Genomic DNA, 18179 nt, shown 5'->3' with positions numbered 1-18179 from the left:
GTATTTTGCTATCGGTGTTATTGGAACATGGTTGGTGTAAATTATATCAGGCAGTCTTCTAATGATTTGCTTATATTATCCCTTCGAATGAAAAAAGAAGAATATAAAAGAGGCATAGAAGAATTGCTAGTAAAGAAGCAAATCACACATTCACACCTTCAAAACCATACAGGAAATCACAAAGTTTCCACCAAACTAACCGGCACCATAACCAATGGGAGTATCCAGACGGTTGCTAGTATTAGTTTTATATTGTGATTCTTCATTGAATTGAATGTGTACAGTGGCATTGAAAGATAAAAGGGAAAAGGTTACAAAACACACTCCAACTTTGGTCGAAATTGCTATAATACACTCCAACTTTGCGGGGTCCTATGACACTCCCGGACTCTTTTTTGTGCATTATTGATGCTATTATCGGGTGATATGGATAAGAAAGTGAGCACATAAAGAAGGATTATTTGGAATTCAACATGGCAAATAGAGACGGGTCTGTTTAGTTTTAAGTCCACCCTTGCGCGCTCAACCAACATGTGCTCACTTGCCTGTCCACGTCACTCGATAATAGCATCAATAATACACAAAAAAAATAGTCCAGGGGGGTCATAGGACCCCCCGCAAAGTTAGAGTGTGTTATAGCAATTTCGGCCAAAGTTAGAGTGTGTTTTGAACCCTTTTCCCAAAGATAAAATGACCCTATTTTCTATTTAATTGGATTTTGGTTAATCTTCTGATCATTATAGCTATTCATTACACTTTGAAAGGTTACAATTTCAAATGTAGAAAAAATAAATGGTGATACATGCATCATCTGCCAAGAAGCCCAAAAGACTTGATCAAAGCTAAGCATCTCAACTCAACGGGTCCACAATTATATTTTTCTAATTTAACTTTTATTTTTATGTTTTATTACATTTTGATTTACTGCATGGGCAAATCGTAATCCAACTTTGAAGGTAGGTGCTTCTCACTTTTAGTATAACTAGTATATGTACCCGCGCGATGCGCGGATTATTTAAAAAAAAAAAGAGTTGAGAGAGATAATTATATTAACAATCTTGTCGTTTAAGTTCTGATCATCTTGAATAGTGCTGACATATTAAGAAACTATATTAACACAACATTGTAATAACATGAAAGAGTTGAATCGCAAAAAGTTTGAATACATCTTAAAAGTGTTAGTGATGTAGACAATTCAATTTTACCTAATTTACCCCCATCATCGAGAGGTTTCCGCATCGTGTTAGTGATGTAGACAATTCAATTTTACCTAATTTACCCCCATCATCGGGAGGTTTCCCCATCTACACATTTTGAAATAATTTGTGTTTTCAATATTGGAGATTTCAAATGGTTTAGCTTTAAACACTTTCACATATAAAAATTGAAAACTGTTTTACACAAAATATATAGACAGTACGAAAAACATCTTATTTGTGACAAAAAATAATTGCTAGAAATAAAATATTTTTTTTGGCATTTCATGAAATATAAATATACTTCTTTAGAATCAGTAATGACTTCGAATATTTCATAATATATCTAAAACGATCATTGAAGTCATCGAGATCTAATCTTCCCCACAGATCACCTCCACCCATATAGCTAAATATATTCTAAATCAAGCCCTAAACATCCTAACAAAGCATATATAGTAAAAAATCGACTTAATGATTTTAAAACATAAAAAGATTAAATATTTTATTTTCCAAAACTTTGCAATGTGTGTACTTTTGGTATCTTTTTGCCATCTCATCAACATAACTTTGGCTTTCTTTTCCTGTTGCAGGTGCTCCATCTATTTTGCCCTCTTTAAGAGCACTATTTAGCAGAGCAATAAGATATGGTAGGCCTAAGTTCCCATCGCTTAAAAGTGTATAGTTTCAATGCAAAAACAGTAACAAAAGACAGTAAATTATTCCATCATAAAGTCGAAGATTTAGAAAAATATATGTATCATAACCAAACGCCAAGATATATATTCCTTTATGTACAAAGCTAGTGAATGTAGGGAAAGAGCATCCGATCTCTCTTTTATAGGCTATTTTCCTCTTTAAAAGTGTCATATATGTCGTCAATAGTTAGCCACTTAGCCCGTGGAAAGATACTCTAATATGTGCGGTCGATATTTATTTGAGCACATCGAATGAGTAAATTTTTCTTTCTATGCAATATATAACAAATGAAATTATAAAATCAAAGATGGTAAAAGCTTACTCGCGCTAGTGTTTACATCAAACTAATGGATAAGCTAGTAACACTTGATTAATTCAATCCGAACGGCTATGTGACTAAGCAAATATAAACATCTTAAATTATTGTTGAAGACCAACAATAATTTATGGTACCTGGTAGTGATTCTTTTGTCAACATTTTGATCAATCAGTGAAGAATTTTTTTCCAACAAGCCTATCAACAATAAGATGGACGGTGAGTGACTTAATCCAAGCAAAGACTTGAGCAACTTCAATATACAACCATTGTAACATTTTCTAGGCGGATGGATTGGAAAAAACATGACTATGTTTAACAATATAAAACTTTTAAAAGCCCACATACTGTAAAGCTATGTGTTGATGTTATAAAAGAAATAAGTCAAGAACCATACGTGAGATTATCACCTCATATAGCTCCTTAAAGGTCACAAATAAATCGAAGAGCCACTGTACAATCTGTATTCGGATCTGTAAAATCAAGTTTCCTTCTCAAGTAGGTATGCCGAAGTATCAACATGTTAAAGGAAAGCAATTATAAGTACATGGCTTCCACAGATTGCACAATAAATAATCTTTAATTCGCAGATTGCATATCCAAAACCATCCATGGCTTACCTATGATATGTATGCTTATATGATTATGCTAACACAAATCAATGATGAAGAACAAAATAAATAGTAAATAACTTGAAGTAGTAGCCAAAAAAAAATTAATTTCCCAATAATTAAAATTAGTTACCAATTTTTATTCTGAAAGATTTAAGCAACTCACGAAAATAACTTGAATGATGTTGTGGCGTAGCAGGATTGAAACTCAAATTTCCATATTGCATATTGAAAAGACTTGAATCCATAATCTCATTCACCAAAATGCCTTTACCCTTCTTCTGGTTTGTATTTGTAGACGAACAACTTTCAAAATCTGCCATTAAAATTAAGATCATATAAACTTATAATCTAGATCTTTTAGAAAAATATAGATAATTTTAGATACAAATGAACATCAGCTTACAATTCAAATAAGATATTTTTTAACGACTCGTGGTAGAAAACGATATAATATCAACCGGTGTCTTCATGATAATGTGGTCAAATTTGGATGGTGAAAATGTAAAACAATTCAAGCTTTACCGTCATCACCTGGAGCACAATTTAAATCAGACAGTATATCTTGACTTTGGATACTTGTGATTAATTTTTTGAACATAAAAAGCTTAATTAATAACTCAAGCTAGAAGCAAAAGAAATATTTTATTCACAATTCTAAATTTAGTTGCCCAACTCACCAAATAATTTGAATGATTCTGTGGCATAGCACTATTTAAAACTCAAATTTTCATATTGCATACTAAAACGACTTGAATCCGTAACCTCTTTCATTTATATGCATTTACCCTTCTTCTGTTTATTATCTATGGACAAAGAATTTCCAAAATTTGCCATTAAAGAATTAAGATTTTCAAATAAACTTAAATCTACATCTTCCAGATAAATTTAGATACTAATTTGGTACAAATTTAGAAATAGAACACACAAAAAAAAAAAAAAAAGACTAACATTCTCAAATCTCGTAGCGGAAGGGACTTTGAATTATGTGGAAGAGGTTGTCCCTTTGTTTTATCTCCATCAGGTGTATGCATTCCAAATATCTAATTATACTCAATCCTAATTTATCTGAATTCTTTTGTATTATTCCCTGACATACAGTTCTATTAATTGACATGTTTGAGCTCATCACATTCTCTTGTTTTCTCATTTCATTGACATTCATTTAGAAAACACCTCTTTTTTTTTTTTTTTTTTTTGGCCGGGCAAATGTTCGTGAACATTTTCAAAAAGGTAAGCATGTAGAATGTTTGTAAAAATTTAACATTATACATATACATATATTGAAGCTGACTATTCGTTATATCACATAGAAGCCAATGAACTCTTTTCTCTTTTTCGATTCCATTCCTTTTGCAATACGTGGGTCAATATTCTCTATAGAAAAAATGACATTCTTTTTAAAATAAGATAGATAAAGAAACAAAATGGAAAAGTAATAATACGACTCTACACATCTATTACCAAAACATATAAATGGACATGCTCACCACAATCTCACATGTAATTAGAGATTAGCAATCCTTTGCAGTCGCCCACAACTTCGTGCATGAGATCAAAGAACATAAGCATCTAATTTTACTACCACAATGATTAGTGCCTATTCCATTCCTTTAATCCTTGATAAACGAAAGAAAAAAACAAAGTAGGAATGTTATGATGTTCATCCGGGTAGCAAAAAGATTAAGAGTGGTTCACCAATATGTTTCATAAGGTAGCCACAAAATACAGAAAGTTATAAATAGAAGTTATAATCAGTTTTGAGGAGTAAAACCATGTGGAGAAGTTACAATAATCAGTTTCAAATTCAAAAATATCAATTAGGTATGAGTAGATTAATTCAAATTTTTAGGACACGATTGAGAGATTGAGAGTTTAGTTAACAATTTTTTTTTTTTTAAATTTACATTCAAATTATACAAAATTGTGGATAATACTAGCGTACATTGTAAAGAAAGGAAAAAACATGCTACTATAAAACAATTTGTTTCCACGTAACCAAATAAGAAAGTAAATACACAATAGCAACATGTATTTGAAAAAAAAAAAAAAAAAAAACAAAAAACAATAGCAGCATCAACATAGAACGTGCTCTACCCCACGGTAAGATGATTGTCGGTTTGCTTGGCTCTAATATTTAGGAGCACTTCCCTTTTAATCTAATTTTATATTTTTAAAAATTATAAATAGTTTAAATTTTAAAAAAAACAACTAATACCTAATTATTAACTAATAACTATTTTTTGTCCTAAAACTACCACGTGTCATTATCCTACGCTGCCACTTGTCAAAATCCTATGGCAAACGATCCTCTTTTTAATAATATATAGATATAAAATATAATATGATATGCTATGGATGAATTTTAGTTAGTAAAGTTGAACCAGATGATGATTTCAAATTTCTGAGTTCAATATCTAATTGCCACTTTGTCAGTACTCTGAGAGATTACATAACCAATAAACCAGAAAATACATGGTTTTCATTGCACTGGTCTATATTTTATTAAGGACAAAAATTTCAGCCAACTCCACCATATATGTATATAATCTTTATTTTTCGGCTTTGGAGTACTATTTTTGTGAACAGATCTTCCTTTAATTGATTATTGCACCATATTGTATGTGCCATTTGAGATTAAGCATCGCTTAGTCTATAAGTAGGAATAGCCATTAAATGGTTTTCTTTGCTTGTCGCTAACCCAAAGTGCTCATCAATGTCCAAATCACAAGGCTGCATACCATTTGGAAGCTCCCAATCAAAGCAATGCACCAGTTGTGCCACCAAAAGGCGGACAAGAACAATTCCCAACTGCATTCCAGGGCAGCTTCTTCTGCCAGAGCCAAATGGTAAAAGTTGGAAGTCACGTCCACGAACGTCGATACTGCTCCCAATAAACCTCTCGGGCAAAAACTTGTCAGGCTCAGGCCAAATATTTGGATCTCTCTCTGAATAGCATAATAGTTTACCATGATCCGGGATCCCTTTTGTATGTGGAAATTATCGACTAAACAATCTTCCATGGCCTCGTGAGCCGCTAGTGGCACTATGGAGTGCAGCCTCATGCCTTCCTTTACAACCATATCTAAGTACTTCAAGTTATTTAAGTCTGATTCTCCAACCATTCTTTCAAGGCCTACTGCTTCTTCTAACTCTTTTTGGAGTTTCTTCATCACATGAGGCTGCCTAAGAAGCTCTGTCAGTATCCATTCTACAGCTGTTGATGAAGTGTCCATTGCTGCAACAAGCATGTCCTGTGACAGAAAAGGAAATTAGTACGAACAAATCTAATCTACGATGAGAGTATAATAATAGAGGTATTTAAATGAGATGAAATAACGTACGACGAGGATAGCTTTTATATGGCTATGGTCAAACTGAAATTCTTCATCTCCTGATCGCATAATGTCCAACATGGTGTCCACAAAGTCCTTGGATTGCTTCTGTTCATGAGACTGGACATGCTCATCAATAATCTTCTCAAGAAAATATTTTGTAAATCTTCTATTTTAGGTTAGTATAGTTTGTATCCTAATAGGACATTGTAACTATGGTATATTTACCAACTCAATCAATGAGAATAATCACGGAATTAATCTCTTTCATGGTATCAGATACTAGGGTTTCTTTTCCTTCTCTTCCGCTGCCCTAATTCTCCGACGTCCTCTACCCACTTTTCCGACGTCTTCTACTTCTTCTTCTTCGATTTCCGTCCATTTTTTCTTGCCTTCCATCAATGGCAGACACCAAGTTCCATCCTGCTTTGGTTGTCTCCAACATCAAGAATCACATCCCAATCATTCTTGAGATGGAAACGGATCATTATTCGGCTTGGGACGAATTATTCAAACTTCATGCCCGGTCTCACTGTGTCCTTTCCCACATTCTGCCAACCGGAAAGGAGAAGGCTCCTACCACCGACGACGAAAAGGAGTTGTGGTCCACTTTGGATGCCACGGTACTTCAATGGGTATATGCAACCATCTCCACGGACTTATTGCATACAATCATCGAAGAAGACCTATCGGCAAAGGAGGCCTGGGATCTCCTCCGTAATCTTTTTCAAGACAACAAAAACTCCCGTGCCGTTGCTTTGGAACATGATTTCTCTCATGTCAAGATGCGGGATTTTCCAAACGCTTCGGCGTATTGCCAACGTCTCAAGACCTTGGCCGATCAACTTAAGAGTGTGGGGGCTCCGGTGACCGACAACCGCCTCGTTCTCCAACTGGTGGCTGGACTCCCTGAGGCATACAAGAATTTGGGTACCTACATCCGCCAAAGTAAGCCTCTTCCACCATTCTCCGAAGCTCGGTCAAGTTTGTGCCTTGAGGAAAAGGCATTGGCTGAAATGCATGATGACTCACCCGCGGCTATGGTGGCTAATTCCAAACGTGATTTTGATGACTCATCTCATCTGGAAAATTCTGGTCGTTCTCACCATCATCGGGGCAAAAATAACAACAAAAACCGCGGCTCTAGCGGCAGGAATAATAACGGCGGTGGCCGTGGTTCGGGCGGCGGCAGTGGCAGCCGACGCCGTGGAGGACGCCCCTCAGGTGACCAACAGCAGTGGCAACAGCCCTCCTCACCGTGGCAGTGGGGTTGGATGCCTCAGTGGGCTCCCCCTTGCCCGTATCCGACCACGCAGTGGGCTCGGCCACAGCAGCAGTGGCAGCCGCCATCTTTTTCGTCTGGCCCGAGGTCGCTGGCCCAGCCTGGAATTTTGGGCTCGCGACCACAGCAGTAGGCATATGCAGCCGCGGGCCCCCCGACGCAATGGACTCCGACGGATATTGAATCGGCCATGCACACGATGACGTTGAACCAACCCGATTCGAATTGGTATATGGATACCGGCGCCACGTCCCATATGACATCCACAAAAGGTACTCTCTCGTCTTATTTTAATTTGAGCAATCGTAATACTGGCATTGTTGTTGGTAATGGTAATTCAATTCCAATTCGAGGTTGTGGTCATGCTAAATTGCCTCCCCCGAACCCTCCTTTATTGTTAAACAATGTCCTTCATGCGCCAAAACTCATAAAGAATTTGATATCGGTTCGTAAATTTACTACTGATAACTATGTGAGTGTTGAATTTGATCCTTATGGGTTTTCTGTGAAGGATTTCCGGACGGGGATGGCTCTCATGAGATGTAATAGTAGGGGTGCTCTCTATCCATTGTCCACCTTGAAATTTTCCACCAAATCACCGTCGAATTTTGTTGCCTTGTCTTCTACCCGTTGGCATGATCGTTTGAGCCACCCGGGAGCTTCTATTTTGGATTTTCTTAGGCGTAATAAAAGTATTGAATGTAATAGTTCTAGTTCATCTAGTATTTGTCATTCTTGCGTTCTTGGTAAACATGTTAAGTTGCCATTTGCTAGTTCTATTTCCGAAACTTTGTTTCCATTTGACATTATTCATAGTGATTTTTGGACTTCTCCAATTTTGAGTTCTATGGGCCATCGTTATTATGTTCTGTTTTTGGATGATTTTACCAACTATTTGTGGACTTTCCTTTTGGCTAGAAAATCTGATGTTTACTCAAAATTCATGGATTTTAAGACCCATATTCGTACTCAATTTGAACGTCCTATCAAGAATGTCCAATGTGATAATGGGAGGGAATATACTAATAGTCAATTCGGAAAATTTTGTGCATCCAATGGGATGTCTTTCCGTCTTTCGTGTCCTCATACATCCTCTCAAAATGGGAAAGCAGAAAGAAAAATTCGTTCACTAAATAATGTCATCCGGACTCTTCTTGCTCATGCCTCCATTCCTCCGTCTTTTTGGCATCATGCATTGCAAATGGCGACGTATCTCATTAATATTTTACCAAGTAAGCTATTGGGTCACAAATCACCTTTAGAGGTCCTTTACCAACGGAAACCATCTTATTCTCATCTCCGAGTCTTTGGGTGTTTATGTTATCCCCTTTTTCCGTCTACTACTATTCACAAGTTGCACCCTCGGTCAACTCCATGTGTCTTTTTGGGATATCCACCAAACCATCGTGGCTACAAATGTTTTGATTTATCCTCAAATAAAATCATTATTTATCGTCATGTTTTATTTGATGAGACTCAATTTCCGTTTTCCAAAATCCATACTCCGGCTCCCACCTCTTATGACTTCCTTGATGATGGCCTCTCTCCTTACTTGATCCATCATATAGCCGCCAGCCCTCCACCGCTGCCCTTTCCCCCTCCGTCGCTGCCCGTGACTCAGGACCACGCCGACCCCTCCCCACCTGGGCAGCAGCCTCCATCGCCCTCTACGCAGGACCAGTCCGCCCCTCTCCCCCACCAGCTTCCCACCACCCCGCAAAACTCGACCATTTCTCCACCTGTCCAGCCTAATACCCACACACGCATGGTCACTCGTAGTCAGCGCGGGATTTTCAAACCCAAGCACCCATTTAATCTACATGCGACGGTTACCAAGTCCCCCATACCTCGTAAACCGTTGGATGCGCTACGTGACCCGAATTGGAAATTGGCCATGGATGATGAATATGATGCTCTTATTAAAAATAAGACGTGGGATTTGGTACCCCGTCCACCTAATGTGAATGTTATTCGGTCTATGTGGATTTTTACTCATAAAGAAAAGTCTAATGGTGATTTTGAGAGGCATAAAGCCCGTCTTGTAGGTGATGGCAAAACACAGCAGGTTGGCATTGATTGTGGTGAGACTTTCAGTCCGGTCGTGAAGCCAGCAACGATCCGCACTGTCTTAAGTCTAGCTCTATCTAAACATTAGCCCATTCATCAGTTGGATGTCAAAAATGCATTTCTTCATGGCGAGCTCAAGGAGACGTTTATATGCATCAGCCTATGGGTTTTAGAGACCCATCTCGTCCCGATTATGTGTGTTTGTTGCGCAAGTCCTTATATGGGCTTAAACAGGCACCGAGAGCTTGGTATAAAAGATTTGCTGACTTTGTTTCTTCCATTGGTTTTGCTAATAGCAGGTCTGACCACTCCTTGTTCATCTATCGCAAAGGGCACCACTTGGCTTACATTTTACTATATGTGGATGATATTATTCTTACTGCTTCTTCAGATGCTCTCCGCTGTTCTATTATGGGCCTTCTTGGCTCAGAATTTGCTATGAAGGACTTAGGTCCTTTGAACTATTTTCTTGGCATTGCGGTGACCCATCACAAGAGTGGTATGTTTCTATCACAACGAAGTTATGCTACGGACATTATTGAACGTGCAGGAATGTCCTCGTTTAAGCCTTCTTCCACTCCGGTTGACACTAAACCGAAGGTCAGTTCCTCTTCTGGCGATCTGTGTGATGATCCCACTCATTTCCGGAGCCTTGCAGGTGCTCTTCAGTATCTTACCTTCACCAGACCGGATATTTCTTATGCCGTACAGCAGATTTGTCTTCATATACATGCTCCACGAGATACGCATATGCTTGCTCTTAAGCGGATTATTCGGTATATTCAGGGTACTCTTGATCAATGTTTGCATCTCTACTCATCTTCAGTTACTGATTTGGTTTCATACACTGATGCTGATTGGGGGGGATGTCCAGACACCAGACGCTCGACATCGGGTTATTGCGTGTTTTTGGGAGATAATTTGATATCCTGGTCATCTAAACGCCAACCTACTCTTTCCCGCTCTAGTGCGGAAGCAGAATATAGGGGGGTTGCTAATGTTGTCTCTGAATCATGCTGGATACGTAACCTCCTCTTGGAACTACATTGTCCGATCCCTAAGGCTACGTTAGTTTATTGTGATAATGTCAGTGCCATTTACCTGTCAGGAAATCCAGTCCAACATCAACGCACCAAGCACATTGAGATGGATATACATTTTGTTCGTGAAAAGGTGGCGCGCGGCCACGTCCGTGTCCTTCATGTTCCGTCCCGATATCAGCTCGCCGATATTTTCACTAAAGGACTGCCACAGGTCTTATTTGAAGATTTTTGGGGCAGTCTCAGCGTTCGTAAACCTCCCGTTTCGACTGCGGGGGTGTGATAAATAGTGTAAATATGTAGTAAAAGAATATTTTGTAAATCTTCTATTTTAGGTTAGTATAGTTTGTATCCTAATAGGACATTGTAACTATGGTATATTTACCAACTCAATCAATGAGAATAATCACGGAATTAATCTCTTTTAGCTCCCAATAAACCTCTCGGGCAAAAACTTGTCAGGCTCAGGCCAAATATTTGGATCTCTCTCTGAATAGCATAATAGTTTACCATGATCCGGGATCCCTTTTGTATGTGGAAATTATCGACTAAACAATCTTCCATGGCCTCGTGAGCCGCTAGTGGCACTATGGAGTGCAGCCTCATGCCTTCCTTTACAACCATATCTAAGTACTTCAAGTTATTTAAGTCTGATTCTCCAACCATTCTTTCAAGGCCTACTGCTTCTTCTAACTCTTTTTGGAGTTTCTTCATCACATGAGGCTGCCTAAGAAGCTCTGTCAGTATCCATTCTACAGCTGTTGATGAAGTGTCCATTGCTGCAACAAGCATGTCCTGTGACAGAAAAGGAAATTAGTACGAACAAATCTAATCGTACGATGAGAGTATAATAATAGAGGTATTTAAATGAGATGAAATAACGTACGACGAGGATAGCTTTTATATGGCTATGGTCAAACTGAAATTCTTCATCTCCTGATCGCATAATGTCCAACATGGTGTCCACAAAGTCCTTGGATTGCTTCTGTTCATGAGACTGGACATGCTCATCAATAATCTTCTCAAGAAACTCATCTAACACCTTCGAAAGATCCTTGAGCCGACGAGTGAGTCCCTGGAGATCAATTACACCAAGGAAGGGGAAAAAATCTCCAAGATTTGGTGTTGCAGCCAAATGCACAACCTCTTGAGCTACAGCTTTGAATCCCCTCTTGTCCAAATATTTGTCCATGTACTTCTTTCCAAACACCATCAAACAAGTCAATTCTGCATTCAAGAACACAATCTTTTCACCAAGGTCAACAGCAAAGCTATCATGAGCTTCATTTTTAAGTGATTCGATCATAAGCTCAACTTGTTGCCTTCTCACGGATTGAAATGAATTGATCTTTTGGCTACTGAAAAGGTGCACGGTGCATATTTTGCACATGTTGCGCCAATATGGTCCATACTTTGCAAATATCAAATTCTTCTGGCCATATGCCAGATACTGAGCTGCCTCGTTATAAGGCCTACTAGCAAATATTGTTGGGGGTGGGGGGAATTATAATATCGAGCTAATATGAGAGAAAAAAAATACTTCTATTACTTTCAAGAATAGAAAGAAGAGACATACAAGCTCTAAAAAAACTCAACAAAAAAAAACCTCACAAATCTCTCAAGGATATTACACAACTCTTCTTGGTTGTGCTGTGATGATCTAATGTCTGATATTTTTGGTGTGTCAACAAATGATGGAAGGCTTCCCTATTTATAGGGATGCAATGAACCTATTGATGTCATTTGTGACTCAAGCAAGCACTTGACAATTTGCCAAATACAAGGAAGATGTTTTCTTCCTTAAAACAAGGACTATGTTTTCTTCCTCAAAACAGGGGAAATGTTTTCTTCCTTGTTTTCTTCCTTAAAATGAGGGAGATGTTTCCTTCCTCAAATTATGAGATGGACCCAACAAATATCCCCCTCCAGTCCCATACACCTGAAGGAGGGTAAACTGGCTTTTTAGTTTGAGTGTATGCCGACAAGTTCTTTGCACAATTCGAACTTGTCTCTCGGTACCACCTTGGTCAGCATGTCTGATGGATTCTCCTTTGTGTTGATCTTCACTAGTCTCAACAGTTGTTAATCAATCGTCTCGCGTATCCAGTGATACCGAACATCAATATGTTTTGTACGGGAATGGTACATGGAGTTCTTGCTCAAGTCTAGAGCACTCTGACTGTCACAATGTATCTTGTACTCTTTCTGCTGGATCCCAAGTTCTTGGAGATAGCACTTTAGCCACAACATTTCTTTACCAGCTTCAGCGGCAGCAATGTATTCTGCTTCTGTTGTAGATAAAGCGACACACTTCTGCAATCTTGATTGCCAAGAAACAGCTCCCCCTGCAAAAGTGTAGATATATCCTGAAGTAGATTTTCTACTATCAATATCTCCGGCCATATCAGCATCTGTATAGCCTTCCAAGACTGGATCAGCTCCACCGTAGCAAAGACATAACTTCGTGGTACCCTTCAAGTATCTGAAAATCCATTTGACTGCCTCCCAATGCTCCTTCCCGGGGTTAGAGAGAAAACGACTCACTATGCCCACTGCATGAGCGATATCTGGCCGTGTGCATACCATGGCATACATCAGACTTCCAATTGCTGAAGAATAGAGCACCGCTGACATCTCCCCGATCTCTTCCTTAGATGTGGGACATGTTATTTTGCTCAACTTGAAGTGATTCGCAAGTGGAACACTAACTGGTTTGGTATTATTCATGTTGAATCTCTCAAGTACCCAATCAATGTACTTCTCTTGAGATAGCCATAACTTGCGATTCTTCCTGTCTCGAGTGATCTGCATCCCAAGAATCTGTTGAGCCGGTCCTAAGTCTTTCATATCAAAAGACTTAGAGATGTTTTTCTTCATTTGGTTTATCTTCATTTGATCTTTCCCAACGATCAACATATCGTCTACATATAGTAGAAGAGCAATGAAGGTACCGTCTGGAAGTCTCTTGATGTATACACACTCATCCGCAGTAGTCTTCTTGTAGCCTTGACTCTTCATGCATGAGTCAAACTTCTTATTCCACTGCCTTGGTGCCTGCTTCAAACCATACAAGCTTTTAGATAGCTTGCACACGAGATTATCACTTGAAACCTCAAAACCTTCTGGATGCTGCATATAGATTTCTTCTTTCAAATCTCCGTGAAGAAATGCTGTCTTCACATCCATCTGTTCAAGCTCCAAGTTCATACTTGCTGCTAAGCCAAGTATAACTTGGATTGAGGTCATCTTGACAACTGGTGCAAATATCTCATCAAAGTCAATTCCTTTCTTCTGCTGGAACCCTTTGACAACCAACTGAGCTTTGTGTTTCACCACTTGTCCGCTTGCATTTTTCTTTAACTTGAACACCCATTTGTTTCTCAGTGCCTTCTTCCCTTTAGGAAGTTCTACGATCTCATAAGTTTGATTTTTCTGCAGAGATTCTAACTCATCCTGCATTGCTATCAGCCATTTTTCTTTATCCTTATGAGACATAGCTTCTTGAAAACTCTCCGGTTCTCCATCTTCAGTAAGCAAAAGGTATTCAGATGATGAGTACCTTTTGATGGTATATGGCCTCGTTCAGATCTACGAGCAGTTGGAACCATCTGAGAAGAACTACCATCATCTGTGTTGTGTGATGGTTCTGGTGAGGTGGGTTGTGGCTCCCCTTGCTCAGCACTCTCTTCTGTCTCCTCATCTTCTTCTGCTTCTGAGTTTTCTTCTGGCACTTCGTCATTATTTCTCAAGAACAATTCTAGTGCTTCATTTGAAACTTGAGCACCCTCATTTGACTTCTGAGACATCGTGGATTTTTCAATGTCTTCTATTGTCAAATTTTCGTGAAACACAACGTCCCTGCTTCTGATCACTTTTTTCTCCTTAGGATCCCATAACCTGTATCCAAACTCTTCATTTCCGTAGCCAATGAAAAGGCATGGGATAGTTCTCTCATCAAGCTTCTGTCTGAGCTCTTTGGATACATGTGCATATGATGAACACCCAAATACTCTAAGATGTGAGTATGTAGGATCCTTACCTGTCCATAGCCTCTCTGGAACTTCAAAGTTGAGTGGTACTGAAGGTGATCGGTTGATGAGATAACATGCGGTATTGACTGCTTCTCCCCAAAATGGCTTTGGAAGTTTAGCCATGTTCAGCATGCTCCGGACACACTCCATGATAGTCCGGTTCATTCTTTCAGCAACGCCATTGTGCTGAGGGGTGCGTGGTACTGACTTCTCATGTCGAATGCCATATGCTCTGCAATATGCGTCGAACGCCTTGGAAGTATACTCGCCTCCATTATCAGATCGGAGACATTTCAGCTTCTTTCCTATTTCACGTTCCACCAAGACGTGAAATGACTTGAAGCACTCGAACACCTGGTCCTTCGTCTTCAGGAAATACACCCACACTTTCCGAGAAGCATCATCGATAAAAGTCAGAAAATATCTGCTTCCACCGAGTGATTCAACCTCCATAAGACCGCAGACATCAGAGTGTACCAAACTTAACAACTCTGATATTTTTGTTGAAGTGAAATTAAATGACACTCTGTGTTGCTTACCGAATAGACAATGATTGCAAGGACACAGTGCAGCGTTCTTGTCAACATTTATAAGATTCTTCTTCATCAAGGTAGTCAACCCTTTCTCGCTCATGTGGCCAAGTCTCTGGTGCCATAAATCCTGAGAAGCCTCCTCTGCAATGTTGAGGCTGTCTGTACAAATTCTCAAATGCATTTTGTACAATGCCACAAACATGTCCTCGAGCGATTGTCAAAACGCCCTTTGACATTTTCCATGTGCCTCTGCTAAAATGGTTTTCATACCCTTGTTTATCAAGAGATACCACTGACAGGAGATTGAGCCGAAGATCTGGCACATGTCTGACATCTTTCAAAGTGATTGTGCTCTCGGTACCTATCTTTATTTGTACATCACCAATTCCGGCTATTCCAGAGGAACTGGAATTATCCATCTTCACCGCTCCAAAGTCTCCAGCTTTGTATGTTGTGAAGTAGTGCCTGTGGGGAGTTACGTGGTAGGATGCTGCAGTATCTACCACCCATTCCATGTCTTCTCTTGAGACGTGAAGGCATGTCTCATCATGGGTAGTACAGTACGCTACATCACCTGAGATTGTAATGAGCGCTTCACCACCCTTGTTCTTCGGTTGAGAACTGCTCTTGCCTTGCTCCTCTAGCCATTTGTAGTAATTCTTCTTCATGTGACCCTCTATACCGCAATGGTGGCAGGTATAAGAAGGTTTTCGGCCATCCGATGATCTCCCCCGACTTTTTCCTCTACGTTGCCATTTTCCTCTACTGTTTCTTTGTTATTTTCCTTATGATCTTCCTCGATTCTCCATCACAAGGGCATGAGTCTGATCTGTGCTCATGTCTTTCCTTCTTGCCTCTTCATTGAACAATGCATCCTTGACCACAGACATGGTAAGTTTGCCATCTGGGGCTGAGTTGCTGAGAGTAACAACTAGTGTTTCCCAACTTTCAGGAAGGGAACTAAGAAGTAGTAGAGATTGCATTTTGTCTCCAAGTGGCATTTCTACACAAGATAATTGATTTACCAGACTCTGGAACTCACTGGTATGTTCGGCAACAGAAGTTCCACTTTTGAGCTTCATATTGACAAGGCGTCTCATCAGAAGGGCCTTGTTCCGAGCGGTCTTGGCCTGGTACATGTCTTCCAACTTCTTCCAAAGGGCATAAGCGTCAATTTCTTGTGCAACGTGGTGGAAGACACTATGGTCAATCCATTGTCGGATTTGACCAATAGTTTTTCTATTAATTTTCTTCCACTCTATTGACTTGGGCGGGTCAGGATTAATTCCCTTTAGCTCTATTGGATCAAAAAGGTCTTTACCACTGAGGAAATCTTCTATCCGAGGTTTCCACAGCGTGTAGTTGGTAGCCGTGAGCATAATCATAGCTCCAGAAGATGAATTTGACTCGTCAATGGTCATTTTCACCTTCTGAATAATTTAAAAAAAAAACTTGAGGGACCAAACTGCAATTTTTCAAAAAATTACAAAACTGACCGGTGACGTGGCAGCTGATGCAGAAGGACCAAGGTAATTCTTTTCTGATGTGGAAGTTCAGACTATGCTGCAACCACAGAGCATACTCAGACAGAACCTTGGCTCTGATACCACTTGTTGGGGGGGGGGGGGGGGGGGGGAATTATAGTATCGAGCTAATATGAGAGAAAAAATACTTCTATTACTTTCAAGAATAGAAAGAAGAGACATACAAGCTCTAAAAAAAACTCAACAAAAAAAAAAACCTCACAAATCTCTCAAGGATATTACACAACTCTTCTTGGTTGTGCTGTGATGATCTAATGTCTGATATTTTTGGTGTGTCAACAAATGATGGAAGGCTTCCCTATTTATAGGGATGAAATGAACCTATTGATGTCATTTGTGACTCAAGCAAGCACTTGACAATTTTTCAAATACAAGGAAGATGTTTTCTTCCTTAAAACAAGGAATATGTTTTCTTCCTCAAAACAAGGGAAATGTTTTCTTCCTTGTTTTCTTCCTTAAAATGAGGAAGATGTTTCCTTCCTCAAATTATGGGATGGACCCAACAAATATATGATCATATGTCTTGAGGACCTTCTCCGCTGCATCTGCAGACGAGACAACCATTGTAGGTACTAGTCCCAGTTGCACATACATAAGCGGACCATGTTTCTTGGCTAGTTTTAGGAAATCTTGGTGTGGATTTTTACCTAACAAGTGAAGATGTCCTAAAATGGGAAGACCTTTTGGACCTGGAGGATACCTTTTCCTCTTCTGGATATTGTTTAGCAGCTCATACAAGGCATATACAATAAGAACAACCACTAGTGTTGCCCATATCAAAGTCATGCCTAATGCTTGCTGATGTTTCAAGCTTCTAAAAGAGCTCTGATGGAAAAGGTCCAGAGATTTGAATCATATAATGGCTATTGGCAGCCACAATAGAAAAATCATTGCACTATTAGGGTGGGGTTGGTATGGATATTTATTTTAAAAATTCATGCCAGGTCATTTTCTTGGTTTATTGGAAGTGGCATTTCCGGCTAGAGTATGACTTCGTAAGATAAGTTGAGTGACTTTATTGATATTAAAATAAGTTGACTGATTTTATTAAGTGATTTTCATACTTGAGTGACCGTTTGAGAAAACTTGAGTGACCGTTTGAGAAACTTACTCGACTATCGAGTTGTAATTATGAGCTTATCGTGGAAGCATTCAATTGTGATCTGGAATAACATTGTTTAAAGCCAGAATTAGCTTCAGGATTACCAATGTATTATGAATTTGGCACTAAATGTGTTATGAATTTGGCTCTGTTTTAGTGGAAGAGTTAGTTTAAATCCCACACGGGTGTGGTATGGGGGTTTTACACCTTTGATTATAGGTGGTTTTCCACGTAAAATCGTGTGTTCTTTATTTTTAAGCACTATACATTCCTACAACAGACTAGCAAGCAACATCACTTACCGGTTCAATCAGTTCGTTCCTGTAACTCTAGCAAACTTTAGGCAAATTTTAAGAGTGCGAAAATTTGAAACGATCCAAATTTTTTAAATATAGAAAATAAGACGTTGAAATCCATGTTTCT

General features: G+C 39.1%; 1 pseudogene; it reads right to left on the bottom strand.

Annotated features, from left to right (window-relative positions):
- Window positions 1-5213: 5213 nt before the first annotated feature.
- LOC132603881 (cytochrome P450 71AU50-like) lies at window positions 5214-17927 on the bottom strand (annotated as a pseudogene).
- Between the last annotated feature and the right edge of the window lie 252 nt (window positions 17928-18179).

This window comes from Lycium barbarum, chromosome 7, assembly GCF_019175385.1.
Source record: "Lycium barbarum isolate Lr01 chromosome 7, ASM1917538v2, whole genome shotgun sequence".
Taxonomy (NCBI): domain Eukaryota; kingdom Viridiplantae; phylum Streptophyta; class Magnoliopsida; order Solanales; family Solanaceae; genus Lycium; species Lycium barbarum.
The sequence above is the reverse complement of the archived record's forward strand: the minus strand, read 5'-3'. Positions and strand labels throughout refer to the sequence as shown.